This window comes from Mirounga angustirostris, unplaced genomic scaffold (assembly GCF_029215605.1).
Source record: "Mirounga angustirostris isolate CCGP_5_RB_7025 unplaced genomic scaffold, mMirAng1.0.hap1 SCAF_2, whole genome shotgun sequence".
Lineage (NCBI taxonomy): Eukaryota > Metazoa > Chordata > Mammalia > Carnivora > Phocidae > Mirounga > Mirounga angustirostris.
Genome location: NW_026991710.1, coordinates 180,203,802 through 180,216,254, shown reverse-complemented (window position 1 = coordinate 180,216,254; position 12,453 = coordinate 180,203,802). Strand labels below are relative to the sequence as shown.

Below are 12,453 nucleotides of genomic sequence, written 5' to 3'. Positions count from 1 at the left end.
ATTCATTTCTTATTACTGTTTCTTAAGATCCAGAAATATTTCTATGTCCCAATACTCTTCACCCTAAGATACACAGAATACATTCTTTCTCAAAAAGTAACTCAACAGCCTATGATGTTTTTCGACATGTGGGAATCATGGATATTGTAATACGTAGAAAAACCATCAAACTTAAAAATCTTTTATATTCAGTCGACATATAACCAATGCAAACTTACCTTAAATGTTACAGCTCAGTGATCTGGGCACATCCTTCTCTCTCTCTCTTTTTTTCCTTTACTAAGCTCCAAGACTGCAGTGAGAGGAGCAGTGGATCCCGTGAGCACAGAGACCAGGCTCCTCCCCGTGTTGGCAAGAGCATTCAGGCGCCACCACTTTCTCCAGACCTCCCCTTGACTCCCATTTCACAACCCCTTCCCTTGTTGCAAGCACCCACCCTGCAAGTCCGGGTGCTAAGGCTCCAGTCCCAAGCAACACTTCTGCAAGAGGTATTGGCCAAAACCAAGTTGTTGTTTTTTGGGGGTTGGGTGTGTGTGTGTGTGTGTGTGTGTGTGTGTGTGTGTGTCTTGTTTTGTTTTGTTTGGGTCCAGTGAAGTTTCTCTTAGCCATCTTCTGTCTTATTCAATTCACAAATACAGTAGTTGTTACTTCCATACATTTTAGCAAGAGAGATAAATAATAAACAATAAATAAAAGTAAATTACATAACATTTTAGAAGGTAAATATGCTATAGAAAACAAAGAAAAAGAAGGACCAATTAAGGGGGATCCAGACTTCAGGGTGGGGAGGTTACAGTTTTCAATAGGGTGGTGAGGGAAAGCATTAATAACAAGTGACATTTAGGCAAAGACTTCTTTTCAATTAGAATTCATCAAAGTGAGGCTGATTCTAAAGTACGATAAATACCCACAAGAAAACAGAATTGCTCATTCAATTAGCTGGGTAAAGCAAAATACTGAACAGTTAGCATTGTGTGAGCAGAGACCTGATTTTTTAATCTATGATAACAGGATACCATGAAACCATGACCAATACATGCATGTTATTAACTCTCAACAGGCAATCCCAGCGGACCGGTCACAACCCTAATTTCCAGGGAAGATTACTCCCTAAGAGAGAAGTTATTATGTTGGTTGTAACTTGTGAATTTGAAAATTAACTCCTTCCTTTGGTAAACACACACTTTTGAAGGACCCAAGTAGGATTTTTTTTTCTTTTTTTGGTCCACCTTCCTATCTCTGAAAACTCCTTTCTATGTATTTAAAGATACAGAATTGGCACCTTCATCTCAAACCCACCAGACTCAATGAGGGCAACTATCGCCTTCGAGAAGCTCTCCTCTGAAACCCTTTGATTCTTCAAGTTTTCTTCCAGATAAAAAATTCATATATTTTTATAAATTTCTTTTTTTTTTTAAAGAAAGTATAGTCAGTCAGTAGACAAGAAAAGAAAATAAGCGGTACAATTACTGGAAATGGACAGGTCAAGTGAACCTATTAGCAAATACATTTCTACAAACGCATGCTGTTTTGGATGAGTTATTGATTTCAGCCTTAAACAATCTATGGGGAGTTTGCTTGTTTCATTTCTAATGCTAACACACTCATTTGTTAGAACCAGCATGTTACTTTTTAACAATACATTTGGAGGTGACTTTTGAACACGTGTCTACCAGGTCTGTGAGTGTTGGGAACATTAACTGCAGAATTCACAAACAACTACTAACGGACTTTCTCCCTCATCAAAGGAAGAGTCTCTGGTCATACAACAAACCAATTGCAGTTACTGTCATACTGCAGTCTGAAAATACAGGGATGAGATGAAAAGAAGCTGTCTACTCATCAAACCAGTCTAAGCTGTGCTAACTTTTTTTCCAGTCCTTTACAATTCTTTTTACTCACTGACATGCCCTGGCACAAAACCTAATAAAATTATTTTGGGTTCCATTTATTTATTACCCTGATTTAGGAAATACTGCAAATCAGTACTATGATAAAGACCAGAGAGAGATTTTTCTACCTCTTGCAGTTTCCACGACCTGAAGTTTGGGAAACCATGTTCTGCTGTATTGTCATGCTGACATGTGACATCTACTCTATGACTAAGATGGGTTGCTTCTGGCTATGGAATATAATTTAGCCTGCCACAAGTTTGCAGCTTGTATGAAAGGTGAAGTCTATTTCTTGAGAACTCTGTTCTCTTACACCAGGTAGTGACGTTTTCAGCGTTTCTTCGTGCGTTTGTGTGTGTGTGTGTACGTGCATATATATGCTTAAAACTGTTCTAGTTTTCATGGATGGGATCGGTTAGTTCTACTAAAATTGTCTTCACTTTGTCTTTTAAAACTACAGGTCGTCCTGAAATCGACATTTGCTTTCTTTGTTGAGTCTAAAGAAATTCACGGAAGTGTCCTGCTAGCATTCCAGAAACATGAATTGATCCTCTTCCAGCTAGTTGGTACGTTTAGCATATGTGTTAAAGAAAAATAATAGGTACATTGGACATCAAACAAACTTAATGCCTAGAATATAGGAGCCATGAAATTACCTCAAGCCAGGCAGTATTTTTCTCTTTTTACAAATGTGTTTGCTTCTTTTGCTCCTTTTTAGAATGGAGTCCACAATTGGCTGAAGAAAAGCTATGTAAATTCACAATCTCAGTGAGCAGTATTGTTCCAAAATGGAAAGGAATAGTCTCTGAGGAGGCAAACTAAATGTTGTGTGAAGAATGTATCTCTAGGGCAAATATTTCCTATTTTCAGTTTCTTACAACTCAGCTCTCTCCAAGGAAGTTTCTTAATACTTTGATTTATAGGGCGCCTGGGTGGCTCAGTTGGTTAAGCGACTGCTTTCAGCTCAGGTCATGATCCTGGAGTCCCTGGATCGAGTCCCGCATCGGGCTCCCTGCTCGGCAGGGAGCCTGCTTCTCCCTCTGACCCTCCCCCCTCTCATGTGCTCTCTCTCTCTCATTCTCTCTGTCTCAAATAAATAAATAAAAATCTTTAAAAAAAATACTTTCATTTATAATCCGAATATTTCTGACAGCATATCTGCCTGCTCTGACCTGCCGCTCGCCCCCCATCTCTGCTTACACAGGGTCATAGACAGAATGAGCAGACAAAAGGTTTCCCAAAATGCTGGACATATTACTATGAACTTTCCTGCACTGTTGAGCAAGTAGAAAACATGATTTCTCACTTAGGTATTTAGTGTTCTTATATCTCATTAATTTTTGAGCCTACTTTGGGGTCCTCAGTGTTGCTGCAAGGTGAGTTTTAATGCTGTGGCTTTTGTGCAGGATCGTAGACCCAGGACAATGTATATTTCAAGGGGTTACTCCCACCAACACCTTAAAGTGGTATAGTTGCATTAGAGCTTACCCAAGCACTGTCATGAGTGTTTTTGACATGAATTATAGCCCCAGGAAGCAGGAAAGCAAGCTATTATTACCCCCATTTTAGAGTTGATAGAAGGGAGTAGGTGAGAACCTCCATCCTGGGGTGGAATCGGAATTCAAAGCTAAGCTTTCATTGCAGGGCTAGGATGCTTTCCAGTACCCAATACCCTCTGTTCTGATGACAGATACCTTGCTTGATACAAACCAAAAAGCATTAAATCATAGACTGAAATACAACTAATTTTTATAGCCAAAACCTCTCCATGTGTAAACTCAATATTTTTTCAGACGATTTTCCTGAAATTCTTACTCTGGGAAAAAGCCATGAGTATGCCAAAGGCAATGTGTGATTGCTTATTTCCAGTACCTCTTCAAAAGTGTCTTGCCCATCACTGTACCTAGTTATAGTCCCTGAAAGCTAAACTTGACAAAATTCATACAAGACTACATGATAAAGAATACCCTCAAGCCTATATATTAAAAATCTCTATTCAGATGCCTATAAATATTAAATCTGTATTCATAAATCAGAATACTTATTTATTCATTAAATTTGTCTTTAAGTACTCAATAAGTCTTATTTGGTACCCTCCATATTTCTGTGTGGAAGTTTCTGGGGTATGTGAAGTATAAATACACTGAGAGCAGAGGTACAGCATCACCTCTAGTATGGCCAGAAGAGAAACTTAAAAATTGTATTCAATGGTGATTAGTGTCAAAGGTTATATATAGTTGTAAAGGTATAAGTTGGTTATTTTAAATTTCACCTGAGCTTTTATTTTAAAGTCCATTCTTTTTCTGAGTACAGGAAGTATCATTTGCCTTCCCTGTGAATTGATGAAACCAAATGCAGTAAACTTACTTCTAAGACTTCTGAAGAGCCACGGACTGTTGTATGTTATACTACCCCAATGATGGATTTGGTGGGTGAAAGAAGAAATATGTGAAAACATTTCTTCTAGTTTAGGTTGCCAGAACTGGAAGCAAAATAGAGAATGTATAGTACTATTGGTGGTCCACACAAAAAATAAATCCATTCTTCCTCATGCTCTGCCTCAAAAACCCAAGAAAGCAACATTTATTTTTCAAACCAGAGGAATCTGTTGACTAGGAATTCTCAGGCAAGAAACAATATATGAGAGATGAGGTCACTAGCCCATTCAGAAGAAAACAAAGGTGATAAAAATTAAATAGGAATTACATTCTCGTTAGTGATTGTGGAATCTTGATTTTTAAAAATGATTATATGGATTTGTTCATTCTCTTACATCTTACAATATTAAAATATAAAGCAACAAGATAGCAAATGCAAAAATAAATATCAATGAAAATTAAGAACAGCAAATAGAGAAAAACAACTGTTACGTTTCTTAAGAGTTTTTATGAAGTAACAACAAAAGAACTTCTAAGCTTAAGAAATGTAACGCTAACGAACCACAGTCTATCAAGCAACAATATCTGTAAAACCTCTTTTAAACCACATCAGGGTGGACAGTAATAGAGAGAGAGAATTTTTAATGTGGCCTGAAGATCCTGAATAGGAGCCTTGATTGGGATATGTCAGACAGGATGTTGCTGACCAGGAAGAGTATGTGTGAGTCCTGGTACATGGATGTGGTTGATATAAATTTGTGGTGATTCGTTCCACAGTGATAGATATTAATACATTGCCATTTGGTAGTTATAGGCATTAGAACATTTATATCTATGTAGAAGATGATGATCCAAATAATATCCAAATGCCTCCAGGTTCTAGTCTGTGGGAGAGAGAGCAGTCACATAGGTATTAGTTGAATGATGTGGGGTTTTGTTTTTGTTTTTAGGAATTTCGTGAGGTTTGGGTTATAAGAAATTCTATCCCACTGCCCAGGAGACAGAGGACAACACAGACCTGGGCTGTAACATAGAAACACCTCGTCCTGCCTGTGGCCCTCTGTAGGAGTACTAACAACACCAAAGCCATCTTTGGTCCTCCATCTTATTGGTGCCCAGGCAATGACCTCCCTCAGGGCTCCGTGCTCCAGGCCCCTTGCAGGGTAATGTATGCCCCGTCCAGAATGCAAGAAGGCTTTTCTGATTGTCCCTCTAGCACACAGAGGGCGCCACGTTAGCTAACTACCCTGTGGCCTCACCACCATGCCCCTTCGCTCTATAAAAGCTGTGGATTAAGGTGCTATCTTTGTGGAGAATAGCTGCTTAGCACCTGGATCATCTGTCCGCTGGATTCCCCTTTTGGTAAGTTACCCTGAATAAAACTCTGTAAATAGTACAGAGTGGCTTGCACTGTCTTTCCATCCCAAAGTGCCTTCTCCATCTGGAGGATACTTTACCCACTCTCCTCCACCTTCTGACACCCTCCTGTCTTCTCCCCGCCATCTTGCTCTATTTCCTCTGCGATGGGGCACAAAGCTGCAAATGTCCCTCTCCCCAAGCCACCGGGGCACTGAATTCCTTGTGCAGTCCAGTTCCTCCAAACTTTGTTGCTCATCAACAGACTTTTTGGACAGAACATGTAAGTGTCAGGGGAAATGTTTCACAAGAGCAACCAAAATATCCCAACGGTACTGCTAACTTGCTGACTTCTAGAGGACTTAATTTTTCTTTTCTTTTCTTTTCTTTTTTTCATCTCTAAACCTCCACATCCTGAATCACATTACCCGACCATAGCAGTAGCTGGAATATCTGTGGAATTGAGGGAAGCATGCCTGAAAGATTGATGGTCACATCTTTTGCCTTTTATCGCTCCATTGATTTTAAATCAAATTGAATAGTGATCCAGACTGTGGGGTATATGTCTGAGTTCGGGGGAGAGCAGGATGAATGGGCCAAGAATATAATGATGGAGAGAGGAGAATGAGGTGCCTGGGTGAAATGATGGACAAGTAGGGCCGATCAGTATGCCAATGAACTAATTTCAGCTTCTTGCACACACACTCACTTCACCCTTCACACCCACTCTTGCCTGTTTTACTCCCTCACAACCCCTGTGGGGCTCATGAGCCAAAATTTAAAAACCTGCTCAGTAATAGAAGCCAACATATCCTGAGTGGCTACTAGATGTCAGTCCGTATACCACACTCTTTACATATATTATCACATTTAATCCTCACCACAGATTGTAGCCTAATTTGACATGAAGGAACTGGGGCAGACAGCTGATAAAGAACAGCCTGAGTTCCACAGCTCCTAACATGAGAGGTACCAAACCCAGCTAGTGGGACTCCAGGGATTAAGCTCCTGACCAATACACTACTATACTTCTTTCACATTCTGTGACAATATTCAGATTACTCTGAAACTGGGGTCCCTCATCCTCAAAGCTGTACTTTCATTGGCTGTTCTGCTTTACAAGACTTTACTATTATTACAAGACTATTAGGCTTATAATGTTCTTCAGACATAAGCCTTGAAAATATTTCCACCAGTGAAATTATTTCATGCATTTGCACTGACAAAAATGTATATTTCTTTTTGCTTTCATTATCAGATGCAGCTTAGGATAAAACTAAAGATAAGTGTCTTTACAGTAAAATGAAACCACATCAAAATAACACAACTACAGAAGTTGTTATTTAATTTTCAAGAAGCAAATATTCTCATTATTCTAAGTGACATGATTCCGGGATTGGACACAAAGGTAAAAGAAACCTAAAGCCTGTTAACTTTAATTGATGGAGCTGCCTTTTACTCATGCTTATAGCATTATTACTCACCAAAGATTCTATGGCCAAGTGAAAGATCCTGAACACCGGTGACATTTTTTGCTCATTTACTTATGAACTCTCTTCTGATGCCAGCAACATCGGACTCCCACTGTAGAGAAAAGGAAGTTGGTAAGATAGTACCACTGAAGAAGATGTTGAAATGAGTTGAGTATATTTTTAACAGCTTCTACATCTATAACTGACTTCTTTCACCACTTCTGATCACAGATTTGTCAAAGAAACTACAACCAGAATTGATCAAAACTAATGAGTTTTAGTAATTCCCCTTGAATTAGGAGTAGAAAATGGTCTCAGAGATACAAATCTGCGAAAGCATTCCTGATTTTCAGATATAACCAAACTGTGCCATGGGATTTAATTCAGTTAAAAATTTTTCACCCCAAGTTGTCTCACTAGAGGTGAATACATTATCCAATTGGTCTCGTTGCCTCAAAAGTCTGGTATTGTGAAATATTTCTTCAGTGATCAGTATTGCCATTGGTCGCTGACAAACTTCTATTAAATTCCCAGCATTTAAGAATATGTATATCATTGGGGCACCTGGGTGGCTCAGTCAATTAAGCAGCTGACTCTTGGTTTTGGCTCAGGTCATGATCTCAGGGTCCTGGGATCCAGGCCTGCCTCAGGCTCCATGCTCAGTGGAGAGTCCATGTGATATCCTCTGCCCCTCCCCCTGCTCGCACACACACTCTCTTTCTCTCTTTCTCTCTCAAATAAATAAATAAATCTTTAAAAAAAAAAATAAGAATATGTATACCATCATCATATACAAGCATTTCCAATGATAGTGCTGTGTAATATCTCATGATATATATATTTTAAAATTCTGACAAAAGTTGAAGTATAACTGCAAAGCAATTTTTAATACTGAGGAATTATAGTAAAATTAGAGTTCTTTAAGAAAATTTTCTAATTTCATAAATCTTTTAATTTGCATTATTATTATGGAAATTAAAAATTTACCAAGTATTTTCTTTAGCTTGTGTCATAGTGCCTTGTGTAAATATCACCCCAAAAAAATCCATATTCTATTTTTCTCATTTCAAAGACAAATATATTTTAATACAAAACTAGATTTTAAAAATAGTTTTATGCTAGAATGCTAGCATATAAATATACTAGAAAGAATATCAATCAAAAACTAATGAATACAATTCCCATGGCAATAAAGTGTCAAGAAACTGGTACTGTTGATAAATGCTTATGAAAGGGGAGCTCTCTTTTTTTTTCTAAAGCCAATAAAAGAGGTTTATTCACAAAAGAATATAGTTTTCACTGAGGACTCAAAGATTATATTATTTTGTTTCTTATTTATCAAGCAAGAATCAAAGATTTCAGAGTATATACAAAACAAGTGAAAGTTTAAAATTGAGAAAAATCACAGGAAAAGGAACTGGGGCAATCGGAATTAATCAATTAACCAAGTACCTAGTAGTAACTGTGGGCCTAATTGTGACCAACACGGAAACACTGGTTATTGAAGAACTTCCATAGCAACCATGAGGAAAACAATCATGCTGTCTCTCCATTTGTGAAAACAAAGAATGGGATTTGGTCATCTGTGAGGCCTATCATTTGGGAAGGTTGATCTAAAAAATTTGAAGAGAAAAAGACCTTAAATTCTTGGCAAAAACTCTGAAATGAAAACTCAGTAAAATTTGACAGTCCTCAAAAAGTTAATTTTAGCAGAAACTGAAAATAATCCTGAAGAGAAATGTGCATTTAAAATAAGCTGTGATCACAAAAAAGCTCTCCGATGACCTCAGATTTTTAATAAATATGGGAAAATGTTAAAGACAAAAGCAACAATAATGAAATAACTAGAAAAAAGGAAAAACTATTGGTTACTATTTCTGTGTGGTGGTGGTGTGTGTGAGAGTTGTCTGAGTTCATCTGATTGAATCTATGCTTCTTAGACCCCCCTTAAAGTTGTCTTGGCAATGGGACTCTTACTCATGCAGACAGGAGGAAAAAGGTGAACAATAATGTGGGCTTCAGCAATGCAGGTTCTAGTTAATTCCATTATATCAGAAAGCTGGGGAAGAAGTTTGGGAGAGGTTTGTACAGTGGACAAAAGATGAGCTCAGGAATAAATTTTAATGGATACTAGATAAAAGGGAGTTCACTGAACCTAGGCCTTCAGAAACATCTCAAGTGATCTAAATCTGTTATATCTACTGTAGATATGGTGATGGTATCAGTAAACGAGGTCTTCGTGTGTCTCTATTGCCTCTCCCTGTCCTCCCGACTTGCATTATTGTATGGGAAAGAACCTCAGGTCTGGGAAGTGTAGAGCTCATTTTCCTGACACCTTTGGATAACAAGCTTGAATTATTTGCCAGTGTGGCGGCTTGTTACCTTCATTTCTCTTTCTCTCCTTGTTACTACAAAGGAAGTTCAAAACCACCTAGAGGGATTTGGAGAAGTAGCCAGGGTCACAGGGAGCTTATAAGTGAGATCATGGAAATACTGTCAGTTATTTTTGAGAAATCTTGGCAAGTAAGAGAGGCCCTTGGAGGCTGCTCATTAGCAAATTTCAGTCCAATTTTACAAACTGGGGAGAAAAAAAGTAGATTTCACAAACCTAAGCCCTCACCAATGGCAACTGTTCAGAGTCTAGAAGGGAATATGAAAAGTAAGGTAGATTGGAAGAATCTGGAAGAGAAAGAATCGTAATGAAAGAACAATCTGTGTCATACTCAACCCATTTCTTTGTTTTACTATGTCTGGTGAGTAAAGGAACTGTGGTAAATGGGTATCTTCAGCAAGGTTTTGATAAGGTTTCTCATTAGTTTTTTAGAAACAAGGCAGATTAATACACCTTTGTCCAGGACCATATAGAAGTACATTAAATAACTATATTCAATGGATTTTGATCTTAGGAGTGATATCACATTGTATAGAGATTTCTAGATGGGACTGCTAGCTCTCCATTCTCAGCAAAGACATACAGAGTAGTTTCATCAATTCAAGAATGGTCAGGAAAGACAGTAAATACATTAGAAGATCAATATCTGAAAATACCATTAAAATTTACACTCATAAGTTAAATCCAATAAGATGAACTTTACACAAGAGTGCAAAAAAACTCTAGTCCAAAAAAAAATCATCACATTACTTAGATGGATAAGACATGATTTAGCATTAGCACATGTGAGTAATAACCAAATAATTTTCATTAAGAGTAAGAATTATATGAATTATCAGGGCTATTTTTAACCAAATATAACTAGAAACTTTAGAGAGCAATAATGTTTAAAGCACATCTCTCTTCGTACTATCTGGAGAGACATACTTGGATGGCAACAGATGAGAAAGTGTCCAAAGGAGAACCACCAAATAATAAAGGTTAAAAAATTATGAGAGAAAAATATACTTGAATTTGGGCTGTTTATCCCAGAGGAGACTCAGAAGACATTGAATTCATCTCCAAATATTCAAAGAATTATTACGTGGAACAAGATTTAGATTTTCTGCCACAAATGATAACTGAGATCAGTAGGTAGAAGCAACAGAGTAGATTTTATGCCGTACAAGGGAAATTATCCCAATAGAGGTCAAAAAAGGAAAGTGATTGCTCAGAGAGGTAATGTTCTCTGTCACCAAAAGTGTTCAATCACAGACTAAGTAACAGTTTGGCAAAGATGTTGTCGAAAGGATTCAGTTCTGCAAGGGATAATGGTCAAATCTGACTCATCATTGGAATCATCACAGGACTATAAAAAAATGACAGAGTCTTGATTTTTACCCTCACCTATAGTTTCAGAATTTCCAGGGGGTGAGAGAGTTTACATTTTTAAAAAGCATCCTAGGTGACCCAGATGACGATTCAGGTTTGACACACACTAGATATCCCTAAGGTCTTTTCCCAGTCTGAGATTCTATGATCAAGGCAATCAAATTAGTTGGCTGCCATTAAAGCCTGTGGTAAAACAAAACAAAACAACAACGGAACCATTAATAAGAATGAAAATGGGGACATAAATGCTATCTTACAACTAGTTTTCTGACCTAAGGTTTATATAGTACACAGTAATGTTTCAAGAAAATTTTTCTCGGGGCGCCTGGGTGGCTCAGTTGGTTAGGCGACTGCCTTCGGCTCAGGTCATGATCCTGGAGTCCCTGGATCGAGTCCCGCATCGGGCTCCCTGCTCGGCAGGGAGTCTGCTTCTCCCTCTGACCCTCCCCCCTCTCATGCTCTCTGTCTCCCATTCTCTCTCTCAAATAAATAAATAAAATCTTTAAAAAAAAAAAAAGAAAATAAGAAAATAAAGATTTCAGGGTAGATATTTGTTGGGGAACATCACTGAGAAGACATGAGCTCCAGGCGACCTGTGAGCTGAACCCCAGCACTCTGAGACTCCTCACCCCATCTCCTGTCCTTGGATTGTGGGGTCTGCTTGCCTTTCCCACTCCCAGAGGCTGCTGCAAGGACACAACCTTGAGAAAGTGTGTGGTCTTGAGAACACCTGCACAGGATACATGACTAAACCCAGTTAAGACCTCTTTATAAACATTTAGGATTTGGTGAGCGGGTGCAAAATCCATTCATCTTGCTGTCACCCAAGATAAGCCTCCTATGTAAGTTATTTTTGCTTATTGAAACCTCCACCTACCAGCCTGGGGTGGCTGGCCTCTTTCTTCAGTCTCTCCCTGCCCCCCACCTAAGGGGGCTGCTTTGAGATTGCACCAAGAAGCACCCGAGAGGGTTGTAAACCAACAATACTAAAAAATGTGAACTTCGGTTTTTAAGTTTTAGTGGTGGCTATTCTTTATGTTATGTGAACATTTTTACCGTAGAACAATTTTTGTATTACGAAATCACTGACATTTAAAGAAAGAGGAGGGAAAAGAGGCTTTATTAAGTACCTACAGTATGGCAGGAACTTTATAAATAATCCCATTTAATATTTAAAACAAGTCTCTATAAAAGGAAATTTCCTCATTTTACAAATGAAGAAACGGAGGCCCTGTCAGACTCCAGGATTTGGTTTCAAATTCAATCATAATATTATAGACTCCAATGAATCACATTTTATCTATCACAATGAGATTGCAAGTGTTGGTGGCATGTTCTCATCCATTGTAGATACTTGGTTAATTCCAGTCGTACTTAACTGTGCTGTTAACTTTAATTATATAAAATGTGAACTTGGGCAGCTATTAAATTCTTGTGTGTGAGTTTTCTTATCCTAAAATATGGATGATAATAAATATATTCATTTATATAGACTTAATTATTGCAACCTTATGAAGTGTGTAGATTTATCATCATCTTTATTTTAGGATGAGGGAGCTCACATGCAAGAGTCAACAGCTGCCCAAATTTAC

At 38.0% G+C, this 12,453-nt stretch overlaps 1 long non-coding RNA gene across 2 annotated transcripts in view; it reads right to left on the bottom strand.

Annotated features, from left to right (window-relative positions):
* LOC123847886 (uncharacterized) overlaps positions 1–336 on the bottom strand; it is a 78,181-nt gene extending 77,845 nt beyond the window's left edge. For both annotated transcript variants that reach the window (XR_010409717.1, XR_010409716.1), the window contains exon 1: positions 219–336. This is a non-coding gene — a long non-coding RNA (uncharacterized LOC123847886). The remainder of the gene's footprint in view (positions 1–218) is intronic.
* Positions 337–12,453: the final 12,117 nt, after the last annotated feature.